Source organism: Cinclus cinclus, chromosome 8, assembly GCF_963662255.1.
Source record: "Cinclus cinclus chromosome 8, bCinCin1.1, whole genome shotgun sequence".
In the NCBI taxonomy this organism is placed as follows: domain Eukaryota; kingdom Metazoa; phylum Chordata; class Aves; order Passeriformes; family Cinclidae; genus Cinclus; species Cinclus cinclus.
This window is the reverse complement of record NC_085053.1, coordinates 27,344,594-27,357,620: the sequence shown is the minus strand read 5'-3', so window position 1 is coordinate 27,357,620 and position 13,027 is coordinate 27,344,594.

The following is a 13,027-nucleotide window of genomic DNA, read 5'->3' as shown; positions in this document are numbered from 1 at the left end:
ATTTTGTAGCAAGGCCAGTTTCTATAGACTAAATGCTCTTTAGGACCTGTTAAAATAAGCCTGGTTATTTGGATTACAGATTCCCTGAAGATTATTGACATTATAGGCTTGGTAGAATATAATACTTCTTTGGGAGCATCTGTATTCTGTCACTGCAGTAATGAGTGTCAATAAAAGAATTAGGGTGACCTAGGACATTTCACTCATGTATCTCTCAATTCCTCCCTTTTGTCACTATAGGAAACAGAGGGAAAATTTTAGTGTCCCTTCTTGTTCCTGGAAGATTGCTGATAAATCTCAGGTTCTTCTTCAAAAACTTATAGTAAAACATTTTTGTGTCTTGTACACCTGTTGCTGGTTAATTCACTTAAGGTTTGTGATTATCTGGGGAATTGATATCTACTTGCATTTTTGTCGCTATCGCATGTATAAAAATGGTGAGCAATAGATGTACTGCAGTGGGAGGATGTCCATACCTCTGGATCTACATGCTTATATCCTTTTTCCAGCTGGACATTTTGCCTGGGCAGACCTTAAGACCTCCAGATGTCTGGAGGACTGTCTAGAGCATCTCCTGAAACATGGCTGCCAAAAACTCAAGTTTTTCTTATATTCCTTAGCCCTTGCTTAGGGCAGCTGCAGGATGTGCTTTATGAGTGCATCATCCCTGTTACTCTCAGCAGCACAGGAACAGGCAGGGCTGTACTAGGAATCCCAGCACTCCTTGCAGACATCCAGATGAAATCTGCTGTTTCCAAGGGAGATCCTCTCACAGCCCAGCAGATCCCACTAATGCAGGATTGTTCTGGTAATCAGACTGATAGTTCTTATCCTCAATTTTATGCCATTACCCCTCAATAGCTCCCCTGAGGACTAAAACTTGCTTTATGCTCTTGCACACCCTTCAGATACTTGATGATGACACTGCATTTTCCCTTCTCCCTGCCTTCCCTGAATCCAGCCTTGATTCACACTGAATCCCAACACACCCATATTATTTATGCTTTCACATTTTAGTTTCAGGTGATTTTGTAAACATCTTTCTTTGACAGTGCCAGGACACTCATAATTGTGTCAATTCTGTATCACTGAGTTGTTTCAATGACATTTCCCACTTAGGAGGGAAACGTCAGACTTCCACGGTGTCTTTGCTTTTCACAGTTTAGGTCAAACCCTGCCTGCACACTAACATACTTGGCTGCATGTTAATTTTAGTTAATAGCTATTCAGTAAAACAATGCATCCAGCTCAAGATATATGGCACAAATTAAGCTGAATGCCCAAACAAATTCAGCAACAGACCCTGGCCTCAGCGGGCTCTTTAAGTCCACTGTAACATCCATTTACATTATTTTATTTCTCTCTCAAACGGTAACTTGCTCCCTGTGGGGTTACATTGACTCAGTTTCATTTTCACATTGTACCAGCACCACAATAGTCTTGCATTTAAATAGTCTCATTTCATTTTGATATCATGATGTCACCTCCACAGAGGTGTTTCAAGGCTGCCTGGAGAATTCAGAGCTAGTGCCCAGGCAGGGCCATCAGCTGACACATGGCTGTGCTGCACAGCAAGCTCAGCTTCCATTTCCCAGCCCAGCCTTTTCTCTGGACTGATCACAAAATGGATTTTTATATCCTCTGAACCCAATTTTCCCTGCCACTGGCAGAAACCATACATATATGGGAAATATGGCTTCTGGGAAAGGTGATTGTTTTGGTCATCTGCAGGTCAGCAGTAGCTGGGACAGGACACAGGCAAGGCAGGTTCTCGTGTCACTCTTGCTCCATGGCTGGAGCCAGTGGAGAATTTGCTGTTGTGTCATGTCATGGTCAAAGGTACCTGTGTTTTGCGGGAAAGCATGAATCCATCTCCTTGATGCTGTGAAATGTGGCTGTCTCTGTCCTCCCAGCTGGCTCTTCTGGAGCCAAGAACAGCCAGACATGAGTGAGCAGAGGCCCCGAGCCCTCTGAAACACACACAGAGTTCCTGCAGTGCCCTGTGTGCCCTGAATACCTCAGTTGCACAAAGCACTGCCAGCTGTAAATGTCAACATGGAAATCCCTGTAAATCTGTCTGCACTCAGCATTTTACAACAACTCACAAATGGTGTTCTGGCACGTGGAAATTTGTGCTAGACCACCCTCTCCCAGCTCAGCCTGAGCCACTGGGGAAGGAGGGATCCAAGTTTCCAGTGTCCAAATCCTGTCTCCAAGGCCAGCTCTGTGACTATCCCACACCCTCAGCTCCAACAAGCCTCTTCATGGCAGAAGCAGAGCCTGTACTTTAGGTCAAGGGGTTTTTTTATTTATGGGGCTGCTATTAAATCAGTCTAACACAGTCATGCAGTATTTGTGGTAAGATTAGATACATGACTACATCCAAGGCAAAGAGAGATTTTTACTTCTTGGTGGAACATTCGCTCTGAAAGGAAACCTGGGCTTTAACGTGTTTTTTTCCTTACTGCTGTAAGATTTCCAGGGAAAAAGTCAATCAAGTTCTTTGACTCTAAAGGTGAAGTCTTTGTGGTTAGTGTTTTTCTTCTAATTATTTTGTTTAAAAATAAATGAGTTCTGTAGTTTTTGAGCTTGAGGGTTGGTGGCTTGATTTTAATCTCTCCAAAAGCAGTGAGACTGCTTGGCATTAACCTACAAAAGCAATTCTGAGAAGCTGCTGGGTTTAGGCATTTCTAGAATGATGCAACAATGAGACCATTTGTTAGAGCTACCTCTGGGATCCAGTGCCTATGTGCATTTGTCAAAGGACACAATATTGAATGCTTCATTTTCCAAACACTGGGCTAAGATAAATTATATCTGGATGTTGAGCCTTCCTGATATAAATCAGTGGCATATCAATAATAGGATTCAGCTTTTAAAGTAAATGTGCTAAGATCCTAGTGGGAAATAGGCTGCATTTCATGGGCTTGTGCAAGGAGTATTTTCAGTGGAACCTGCTTTTTATTCTGGCCCATGGACTAATGGGAAAGTAAGTGTAAAGAGACACAAACTAAAAGGAATTGGGATGATGCTTTGGAACAAGTCTGGCTGGCTGATGAAGCACTGAGGGCATTCGGAAGATCATGCAAGTGCTTTAAGATTAGAGATGAAGAAATTATGCTTTTGAAAGGTCACAGGAGACTTGGAAGTTAAAGCAAATGGGGAAGGAAGACAAACAATATAAGGGACTGATCATTTGCTCCACTGGTCTTTGGCTTGAGAGGCCCAGGGTCAAATCTTCTTTTGAGTCTTAAATTGCAATTAGTTTGGTGGTTTGATTCCAGACTTCACTTTTCACATCAGTCCCAAGTGCAGTTCTGTAATCTGTTTGTTATGACTGACATTTTATATTGATTTTAAAGTACTTTTGCTCACTTGTAAGGTCCCCAGTAACACTTTCATGGACTGTCTTTCAAGGTTGACTTTTCCCTCATGCTTTCTAAAGACTACCTGCTAATTCTCTGTGACATTCTTATTCATCACAACCTGTAAACAGTAAAGGCTTGAGCTTCATGCCCTGTGGCTTTAAAAACATCATTCTCCTTAATGAGGAAATAGTGAATCTGTTTTTTCCCTCTTTGAATTAGAAAGGAAATTCTCCCAGGACTCTAAAATACAATGTACAAGTTATTTAGCTAGGAGAGCCAGGAATTGCTCAATTCCTTATTTATCCCTGACTCAGATATCCAGGACACAGAGAGGAGTGGGATGATTTTACCTTACCTGTACACCACACATCAGCAGCAGGTGCACAGTTCCTCCACTGGCTTGATGTGATAAACATGTTAGAAGGGAGAACAGCGAACAAAGGGAATAAAGGGAAGAAAAAAGGCTGCACCCCAGATGGCAGCGGGAACGAGGGTAAAAAAATGAGAAATGCGCATGTGGAAACCAAAGAAAGGTGAATTTCAGCAAAGACTGAAAACGTTTGACAAATGAACATGTGCTCTGCAGTGGGCAAACCCTCCAGTAACACAAATGACCAAACCCAAAACCTCATGAGCTCATGTACTGGGTTCCCTTTTGCTTCCTTAGAGGCTATTAAAGAAACAGATTTACTTTCCTACCCGTTCACCCCAGAGAGTAGAAGCAGCCCCAGGATTGTACTCAAGAGTTCTGGGTTAATTTCATTGCTTTCTCACAGGTTTCCTGCTGACAAACCCAGGCAATCGAGCTCCTGGAGCTGTGCTGCAGTCCAGCAGCACTAAGTGATCTCATTGCTTCCTTACCTTTACAGGATAGGAGAACACATGTTTTAGAGCTGATTACTATGCACAAAGACCACAGGGTGCTTGGTGCTATCATGGCATTAGTCCCTATTTGCTTGCAACTTTATCTTCTTGTCAATCAAAACAAGAGAAAGTAAAAATATTTTGGGAGGTATATGCTAGGACATTTCATCTTGAAATACTGTCATTGTCACAGGAACCTCCTCTCTTAGCTTGAAAAGACTTTTTTCCCCCCATCTGCTCCATGCAGATATTCAGGCTGGACTCAGTGATTCCTAAACCCTGTGTTTCATTGTAAATTAGTATTTTACTGTGCCGTGTAATGTGAATTAGTGCTGGCCCTCCGTGACTCTACTTGTATTTATGCTCTCCAGGGCTTAGTGGTTTATGGGATTATAGAGTTAAACTCAACTAAGTCAAAAAAAGGAGAGTGAGAAATCATACTTTTACTACTACTGAGAAATGTTTACACAGCTGCATGTTTCTATTTCTTTCACAGTAAACATTGTTTTATTCATGCTTATTATAATGTATTCCTGGGTGATAATTCATACAATGCAAGGCATCTCCTTTCCCTTTTGCATTTAATTATATTTCTATTATTTGTTTACTGATGGCAAATGCTTCCATAGATGAAAGTAGATAAAAGGAATAGATTAATCAATAGATGAATAGATGAATCAATCACAGAAGGAAAAACATGTATTAGCAAGAGTCTGCTGGCTTTTAAAAACTGGGGCAAGCAAGAATGTGATACTTTCTGGTTACTCTGACTACTATCACTGTACAAGAATGCAGGACAGCAAATAGACCTCTTTGCCTCCAAATCTTTCTGTACAAAGCAGACCTGTAAGGTTGGCTGCCACGAGATCAGACTGAGAGACCAAAGGCTTCTTAGCCCTCTGCAAAGGTCAAAAATGCATCCTGGAGGGCTTGGGTGGCCAAATACCCTAGGCTTCAGTCTCCTCTGGAGCCAACAGGCCTCTAAACAAACATTGTGCATAGACTATTCATACCATTAGAAAGGTGATATTTTATAGATTCTTAAAATCTTGGCCACTGCAGCTTCTCTTCTATACTTTGACCCATTAAATCTAATGGTGGGGGGAAGAAGTTCCTTTGATTACTGTTATTGATTGGTCCTTACTGGTGAATAATAAATAGAAACATGTAGAATATTCCAAGTAAATTCTTCTTTCACTGACACCAATATAAATCCAGAGGCATATGGATGGATTACAGATTTATGCTGGTGTAACTGAAAGCAGAATTTTGCCCCCAGTCTTTAACAACCCATTAGGAATAAATAGCTTTTTAGCTAATGAAAATGTAACATTTTTGTTAACAGCTTCATGATGATATACACAAATGCTACATTGACTTGAAAACTGGGAAATTTGCTTGCCTTATTTTCTTTGGTAAAACATGGACCTATTGAAGTTTTTCCATAGGCAAATAACTGAGCCATAAAATCCAGATACCCAAAACATGCTCAAAGCATTTAAGAATAAGCAAAATACAACTATAAGCAACTAAGCTCTATTCAAAACTAGCTGAAAACAAAACCATGGAGAATATGATAGTGTTGAGTTCCCTGACCCAAATGGAGATAGTGGAAAAGAATGGCAGTGAAGAATAGAAGTTTCAGAATGATTTAACTGCAGCCTTCCAGTACCTGAAAGAACCTACAAGACAACCTGGCAAATCCATGATATGGCCACTGCTAGGTGCTGCTAAATTCCCTTAGGAAATGGTAAACCTGTCCCTCGTGGTACACTGTGCTTCAGTAAATCTGTAAGGGTTTGAAACCATCAAATGTGATTCACAAGCTGTACTTTGATTTCATTGTTTGTGACAAACAGCACACAAAACTGGTGAGTGGGTCTGTTCCTGGCTGGAGCATATCACACTGCCTTTGTGTTGCTTTGATTTCCCCACTGTTACTGTCTTTTTTTGCTTTGAAGTTCTTTGCTTTGGTGATTAATTCCTGCTCTGTATTTGGAACGCTCAGTCAAAAACTGTACCTGAAAATGCTGGTGCTTCTGTACTGTGAATCACAATTGGATAGTATTTTGGAGAAAACACAGCTAATGTGTTTCTGCAGGGGAAAAGTTTCTGTTTGCTTTTATTTGTTGGCAATTCCAATTAACTTCTTTATGTTTGTGTTGGTTTGAGAAAGTGAGCTCCAATATCCACAGTGGAGTCAAACCATGTTTGGCCTTTGGACCAAGTGCAATCATAGACCAGGACAGTGTGGAACACTTCTTACAAGTATTTAAGGAGTGTGGTGTTTAAAGGAAGTGCATACACTTGTCTGTATATCCACAGACTAGGTGAGTGTGTTGTATTAACTACCTTAAAAGCAGTTTTAAACCAACTATTTAATGCTCACCTCTAGCAGCAGAGCTGATCAAACTTTGAAGATGCCTTGCTCATGTTTCCATGGGATTTCAGTCTTTGTGACTTTTGTTTTCCCTTTGTTGCTGCTTTATTAGGAATGGAGACAGATAACTCAAAAAGCAATGTTGTCCATTTCTCACAATCTGCTTATTAGGTTTAAGTCAAACATTTCTTCTTTCTATTGTATTTACAAAAGCAATATTAATAAATATTGACAAAGCTAAATAGTCTCTGGGAAGAAGCAGCCTTGAATTGCTGTGCAAACATGCTTTAAAAATTACCTACAGACAATATTGCTGTATTAAAATAATAATCTAAATGAGAGCACTTGCTTGAATACTACTTGTTTTGCTTCCCTTTACATCAGGAATAATGACGGATCTTGTGCTGGTTTTGAATGAAAATATCAATTGGGGAGTGGATTTACATAATAAAATTAATAGAGCATAGAAAGCTTTCAGCATCGCTTTCTGATTTTCCTCTATGTGTCACAGAAGTTATATTTAAAAAGACAGATGATTGCAAGTTTGTTTAGGAAAACAAATCCTCTGGGCTGCATGTATGAGATCATATGACAGCTGGCCTAGCTCACAGAACACTCAGGTTCCTTTTCTGCTCCTATAAAGAAAATCTGTAATTGTGCAGAGTGCCACATGTGGGGCAAAATGTCATCACTTATACATTTTTTCATATTTACTTGCCTGCTGCTCTCCATGTAGAGATGCCCCTCTTAGTTATTCTCTCTGAAGTGCACTCACCACAGAGGAGATGGAATCAGACATCTGTTGTGCAGTCCAATCCCAGATTTTATTTCTTTGCACTTACAAAGGAAATACTTTCCCATCTTTACACCCTGAATAACCAGTGGCTGAACATTTGATGGTTGTCTGTGTCTGAGCTTTCTGTAACAGAAGAGTATCAGGAGACAAACACCAGGGGGAAAGGGGAAGAGGAAGAGTGGTTTCAGCATCTGAGCTGCTGGTTAATCACACCCAGACCCCTTCATTTACTCACCCCTGAATCTCAGTCCTCCTTCTGGAGAAAGCTCTGAAAGTGATGTCTGGTCCCTAAATCTGTCTTACATCCATGCCTGTGATGCTGCCAGTTTTGGATGGTGCTGAGCTCCTGTCCATGACCTACTCCAGGCTCTCTCAGATATGAGGGGACCTTTCTGCACCTCTTGGAGACTTAGTCTCTCACACTGGCAGTCACTTCACTGGATGCTTTGTGAACCTGTTTTAAGGCTTGTAAAAATTCAGTTTCAGCAAAGACCAAAGAGGAATTTACTAATTTTGAGGTAGGGACAAATTTGCAATTAGCTATTAATGGAAACTTCAAGGTGCCCTAAGGGTGATGGATAAATTAAGGTTCAAGATAAAAGATAAATGTTTCAGGGTCTGTAGAAGAGTGAAAAGTGCTTTCCCTGATCTCACTTTCATTTGTGATAAATCACAGGCTATTTTTGGCTGGCTTCATTGTTTTCAGTTGTGTCAACAAGGACCTATCTAATACTTGAATCTGTTTTGTTATTTTTACATATAAATTCAATTTCATAACAGCAATAATGCTTTCCAGGCAGCTCATTTGAGGATGATTGCTCTACTTCAGAGGTAGTAAAACTCACTGTGTCTCATTATACAACTCAAGGTGTGTGAAGCAGACAATTGCCTATAAACATGCTGCCTGATGGGTGTTAATGCTGCATTATATTTACTGTTTTCTTTTCATGGCTTCAGGTAGCATGATAAACCTTTTCCTCAGGAATAAACTTTGGAAAATCTTTCCTTTTTTCTTGCCAGAGGGTTCTTCCTAGCCTGGCAGTAAATGTGCCTCAGATATTCTCTAAAAATTGAAAAGAATATCCTCATCTTCACATTTTGGCAAGAGGTCTTACAGCATAAGAAAAATGCCTGATTGGTTGTTTGTGTGAGCAAGAGTGTCTTTGCAGAAATGTACAATTTATGCCAGAGTGTTTCAACTTGTGTGTTTAAATTAAGCACCAAACTCTGGTTAATTTCCCAAATAATGTTCCAATTTACATCAGCACTTAAGCATGTGCTGAAGTGTTTTCCTGAAAAGACAAATGATTTTGCAGTTATTCAGAAATGGGATGATCATTTGGATTAATTTGATCCGCCCCAGAGAAACCAGAGATGCTCAGCTAAAAGAAGACCCCTGCTCATATGGCTGGATTTGGAATTAGATGTCTGCATTAACGTCTGAAGACACTAATGGCTGAACATTTTGGCCATCATGTACTTACCAGTGACAGTCTTAATTATTGTAATTATTACTACAAAACCTCCAAATACTTCCCAAATACTGCTTGTTCCCACCCTGCAGCTGTCATCAAGAGGTTCAGTGCATCTATGCTTATTTGGAAATGGAAGGTAGTAGTAGATGAAAATCACCTACTAGTAAAATAATTTCTCTAGTAGATGAAAATAAAAAACCTCATACATTTTATTCCTGTTTAGAGAGTCCATCTGATTCTATTGTAAGCATATAATTAGCAAGAAGAATACAAATATTTCTGGCCAGGTGTTTTAACCTTTTACAACACAGAACATTTGCACCAAGGATTTAAGGAAACTGAGGCAGATTGTTACATGAGAATTTCATGTAATGACAGATTTTCAGTGGTTCTGACATTTCATGGTTGGGGTCTTTCAGCCAGAATGCAGGTGCTGTCACACAGAACACTGTGTAACCCTGAGATATCCTCTGTTCATTTTTATGAGCAGGAATCTCAGGCCTTTACATCACTTGTAGTTTTACATGTCATACTTTCCTAACAGTAATAGGATGATTGGTTTTAATGGAGTGCTTGGGAAAAGGGGGCTAAGAAAGATTTCCTGAGCACTGCCTGTTGCTGCCTTTGGCAAGCATGAGTTATAATCCCATTCACAAATAGTTAGGTTGTCTTGCCTCCACTGGCGTTATTCCACAGTCTTGGTCTTCTCATGAAGAACAGAACCAAATATTCTCATTTGGCTGGTGGCTGATTTATACCAATAATTTTGGGGCTAAATAATTGCATTCTTACTGCTAATGCCCTTTCGCTTCCTACTACTTCTTTGAGGTATTTTGTGTTACTGAGGTATTTATGAAAAACATTTATATCCCTTTGACTATTTAATAAAGCACTTTTGGATCCATCCCCTTAGTGAATCTCTCCAACTTGTCTCCCTCTTCTCCTCGGCCATGATCTATAGGCACCTGAGCTACCTCTTGCCCTTGTTTTTCATTTGCTCCTATCCAGCAGAACTTTTCTGTGAGACAAATCATGCAATCTAAACCTCATCTGGTCACTTTCTACTGAAACTTAAATAACTGAAATGTCAATAGCATACTATTTAAAATCTATTCTACTTAATCTCCCAGAGTGGTGTGTTGGCAGATTGTGAATGTCACACTACTGATGAGCAAAGGACTTGGATAACCATGAGCTTCTAATCAAGAAATTAATCTAAAATTGTATATCTGCGTAAGAAATGCTGGCACAGGAGGCTGAAGAGCTCACTAAAAGCAGTTGGGTCTAAAGTGATTACTGAAGCAATTCAGGGTTTCAGGGACTCTACAGACTGGAGATCTCTGCAGTGATTCAGCCCTCGTATGTCTGTTGGAACCTTCTCTGCTGCAGTGCTCCCTAACAGCAGCAGGGTTGCAGCATCCTCCTCTGGTTTGGGATCACTGAACCTCAGGGAGACCCAAGAGGGTCTGGCTGAAACAGTGACCCCACTGGCTGAAAATTGTCCCTTTGCATTGGGCTGGGAGTGCTGATGTCACTGTGCTCTGTGTGTGTGTGCCAGTCCTCTTGATGAACCTGCCAAGGAACAAGTCTTGAAACTGTGGATGCTCACATCTCTCAGAGCTCTGTCTCAAGGTATCTGCAGATTCAGATGGACACCACCATATCAATTGCATTTAGAACAGATTATCAGGACTTCAAGTTGTAAAACACATTAGATTCCAGCCAGCCACTCAGTAATGCTATTCCAGGGTTTTACAGTTTATCTTAGTGATTTGAATAATAAGCAGAGTAACAGTTTATTCTAACCATTTGAACTACACATCAGCGAGGTAACTGGGAATTTATTAATAAATCTTAGAGCTTACACATTGCATTTCAAAGAGACTCACAGACAGGAGGTAATTAATAACCTGGTGCCCCTGATCTGTCTGTAAACTTCAGTTCCTATCACACACCTTAGTTCCTGTGAAGTGCAGTTATGATGGCTGAGATTAAAGCACAACTTTGCAGATCTCAGACATCTCTGCATGTAAATAGAAGATTTTGACTTTGGTGTTACAAGAGGTGAAGAAGAGCACTCAAACTGCAAGTGATTATCCTCTCTCTGGCCAGCAAGACAAGGGAATGTTCCTTAGTAGTTTAGTGTTTGAGTGACACCTGCCATAAGCAGTTTATTTCCCACTGGCTCGAGAGGGACAGGCTCCTACCATAAGGACCTGCAAAACCTACCATGGGATGCTGAAGTTCCTAATTGACACTGAGTGTTCAAAGGCCCAAACGCAAACAATGAATATTCCTTCTATGCAAGTACTTTTCAGCACCTTCCACCATCCCAGGCTGCTCCAATCCCTGTTCAACCTGGCCTTAGACACTTCCAGGGATGGGGCAGCCACAGCTTCTATGGACAGCCTGTGCCAGGGCCTCACCACCTGCACAGCCAAGAATTGCTTCCTAATATCCATCCTGACCCTTCCCTCTGTCAGTTTAAATATTTACATGAGAGATCTCTCCTGACAATGTTACTGGCATCAATAATTTGTAGTCAAAGGGTCAGAGATTCAGGCCTTCTATTTCAATAGTTTATTGTTTTCCCAGTTGTGTCAGGATTTCCATATCAGAGGTTAAATCCAATCAGTAGAACTCATAGGCTTCCTGATGACCATCTGAATGTGGATTATCCTTCCTGTGATTAAAGATTCCCCTTACTGGGCTGAATACTCTATACAGTTACTTGGTGTAAATATTCATGTTTAAAGATAAGGGAAGTAATCAGCCAAAGATCAACACAGGACAACTGTGGAACAAGTGAGAAATGGTAACCTGGAGTCTTTGCTTGGCAGCAAGATTCAGTTTTAGCTGTTCCATAAAATAATATAAATAAGTAAACCAAGGTTAATGAAAAAGCATTCTAAACCACAGGTTAAATATGTGGTTTGAGAGTACCTATGACTATCATAGATGGGATTAAAACTGCCTTTTAAAGATGCTAGGAAATGGCTTTGCACACTTGATTTCTTAAGTGCAGAAGGAAATGTCATTCTTGCAGCCTCTGCTTTTCATCTGATTATTGCTAATGCAAATTACCAGTAGGAAATGCATAAATCTGCACTGCAGTGCTTGAAGTTTGTGCAAACAGCAAATTTTTTTTCCAAATATATATATATATATATATAAATTTCAACCCTGTAATGCAGAATGCTGCATTCTTACTGAAAGACTTCCCAAATCTCGGGTTGTCACAGATGGAATATCAAAATTTTATTTCTTAAAAATTGTGTGGATTTTGCTAAATTCTTTCTGAGTGTGTAGAACAACAGAATTTAATCTCAGTAGGTGGCTTGAGAAGATGGAAGTTGTACTTGTAGGGAAAGTTTCACTCCTGATAAGACAGGGTAAAGATAAAACACACAGCAAAACATTGAATAATGGATCATTTTCCTCCTCTCTTCTAACAGGAGACAATTAGAAAAGAACATAATGTGGGAAGAGGAAAAAGGAAACAAAGGTATAGAATTACTGAGCAAATCCTCTCTTGCATTTCAGAGGAAGGGCTGGAGACAAGCTGACATTTTAATATTTTGTAAATTCCTCTGCAACATGTTTTCTGATGAATCTAATCTGCTGCCTCTTCCAAACTTACATTTCATCCAAGAATGTTTGGCCAAATATATTATCCAGTCGGTAATTTAGTTTTAGCAAGTTTCATGTTTCAGAAAATTAAAAAGAAAAAAAGGCAGCCTAATTTCCAGAGTTAAAGGAATTGGGCTCATTATTCCCCATGAACAGAGAGAAAATATTTAACTAGCAAAACTCTGGATTGATTTTCATCCTATATCTCAGTATTGAATGTTGTTTACACTGAAAGATGCAAGAGGGAGAGTGGGTGCTCGTGAGGCAGGAGAAAGGTGAAAAGAAGTTTCTGACTGTCAGACTTAACATTCCTATACACCTGATATCTTCAGTAGTAACTCTTGGGATTGAATTTTGTGAAAATTCTTGATTGAATACAAGTGAATTGCCTAAATCCTTTTCATCTCTACACTTCAGATGACTTTAAAGAAGGGAAGAACCCTCTCCTCAAGAGTAACCATCAGGTGACCTTCAACCCCACCTACCTGGTTGCCTCTTGGCCAGTAGCATTTAC